This window comes from Vulpes lagopus, chromosome 9, assembly GCF_018345385.1.
Source record: "Vulpes lagopus strain Blue_001 chromosome 9, ASM1834538v1, whole genome shotgun sequence".
NCBI classification, from domain to species: Eukaryota; Metazoa; Chordata; class Mammalia; order Carnivora; family Canidae; genus Vulpes; species Vulpes lagopus.
This window is the reverse complement of record NC_054832.1, coordinates 74,514,823-74,517,121: the sequence shown is the minus strand read 5'-3', so window position 1 is coordinate 74,517,121 and position 2,299 is coordinate 74,514,823. Positions and strand designations below refer to the sequence as shown.

At 33.4% G+C, this 2,299-nt stretch overlaps 1 non-coding gene across 1 annotated transcript; it reads right to left on the bottom strand.

The window, feature by feature from the left end:
* Positions 1-468: 468 nt before the first annotated feature.
* On the bottom strand, positions 469-575 carry LOC121499235. Its single transcript, XR_005990062.1, has one exon. It is a non-coding gene; the product is annotated as a U6 spliceosomal RNA (small nuclear RNA).
* Positions 576-2,299: the final 1,724 nt, after the last annotated feature.

Below are 2,299 nucleotides of genomic sequence, written 5' to 3'. Positions count from 1 at the left end.
GCAGTTCTCTTGGGTCTATACCTAGGAGTTGAATTGAAGGGTCATCTGTTAATTCTGTTTAAATTTTTGAAGAACTGCCAAGCCTTTGTCTACATTAGCTGTACCATTTTACATTCCCACCAGCCATGTATTAGGGTTCCAATTTTCCACATTCTTGCCAAGACCGTTATTGTCTGTGGTTTTTTTTTATTGTAGCCTTTCTAGTGAGTGTGACATAATCTCTCATTGTGGTTTTGATGTGCATTGTGCATTTCCCTAATATCGTGATGTTAATCATCACCTTCATTGGCTTATTTGCCACTTATCTGTCTTCTTTGAAAAAATATCTATTCATGTCCTTTATCTATTTTTTAATTGGGTTGTCTTTTTGTTATTGACTTGTAATAGTTCTTTATATACTGAAGTGCAAATCCTTAGATATATGATTTACAAATGTTTTCTGTCACTCTGTGGGTTTTCTTTTCACATTTTTGAGAGTATACTTTCATGAATTTGCGTGTCATCCTTGTGCAGGGGCCATGCTAATCTTCTCTGTATCGTTCCAATTTTAGTATATGTGCTGCCGAAGCGAGCACTTGAGAGTATACTTTCATGTACAGAAGTTTTTAATTTTGCTAAAGTCCAAATTATCTTTTTGTTTTGTTTTGGTGTCATATCTAGTGATTTCTTAACCAAGATCATGAAGATTTACTCCTAGGCTTTCTTCTGAGTTGTATAGGTTTGGTTTTTACATTTATGTGTTTGATTTATTTTGAGCTAACATTTGTATATTGACTCTAAATATGCATGAGGTAGGAGTCCACCTTTAATCTTTTTGCATGTGGATATCAGTTGTCTGAGCACCATTAATTGAGGAGAATATTTTTTCCTCATTGAATTGTCTTGACATTTTCGTTGAAAATCAATTGACTGTAAATGTGAAGGTTTATTTCTGTCTTCTGAATTCTATTCCATTAAGCTACACATGTAAATTTGTGCTAATACCACAGTCTTAATTACTATAGTTTTATAGTAAGGTTTGAAGTCCAGAAATTCCAACTTTGTTCTTTTGTAAGATTCTTTTGGCTTTTCTGAGTCCCTTCTCTATCCATATGCATTTAAAAGTTGGCTTGTCAATTTCTTCAAAAGAAGCTTGGATTTTGATAGCAGTTGCATTAAATTTGTAGATCACTCTGGTAAATATCTCCAACTTGGCAATATTAAAACTTCTAATCCTTGAATGGATTTTGTATCTTCTTGATTATTTTTGCATATATAATTATTTGCCTGATGTTTTCTTTTGATGTCTTGATCTGGTTTAGTATTAGTTTAATATTGGGCAAATGGAGTGATTTGAAAGTGTTTCCTCCTCCTCTGTTTTTTTGGGGGAGAGTTTATGAAGAATTGAGGTTAATTCTTCTTTAAATCTTTGGTGAATTCACCAGTGAAGTCATCTGACCCTGGGCTTTTCTTTGTGGAAGTTTTAAATTTTTTTTAATATACATTTATTTATTGAGAAGTTTTAAAAATTATTAATTCAATCTCTTTACTCATTGGACATCTTTTCAAATTTTCTATTCTTTTCATATCCATTTTGGTAGTTTGTGTCTTTCTAGCTGTTTATCCATTTCATCTAGATTACCTAATTTGTTGGTATACTGTTGTTACTATGTTCTCTTATGATCATTTTTATTTCTGTAAGGTTGGTATTAATGTCTCTTATTTATTCATGATTTAGTAATTTGCTCTGCATGTGGCAAAAAAATCTTTTCTATTATCTTAACAATAGATATATTTTAATTTTTTTTTAAAATTTTTATTTATTTATGATAGTCACAGAGAGACAGAGAGAGAGGCAGGGACATAGGCAGAGGGAGAAGCAGGCTCCATGCACTGGGAGCCCGACGTGGGATTCGATCCCGGGTCTCCAGGATCGCGCCCTGGGCCAAAGGCAGGCACCAAACCGCTGTGCCACCCAGGGATCCCAACAATAGATATATTTTAAAAGTAATCTCTATGCCCAATGTGGGGCTTGAACTCATGACCCAGAGATCAAGAGTCACATGCTCTACTGACTGAACCAGCCAGATGCCCCTTACTTTAAGAATATTTTAAAATCAAGACATTTTTTCAGTGTAAAATACATTTAAAATGAGAATAGTAGACATAATACATGCAATACCATAAAATTGCATCCAGTTTGTTAAAGTGTACAAAATTCTTACACTCAAAAAGTGTAAGAATTATGTGATTTTTCTTGTGTACTTCCTACAAATCTTCAAACTTTTTCTTAGCAATGCATTCTCATATCAACCAGAGG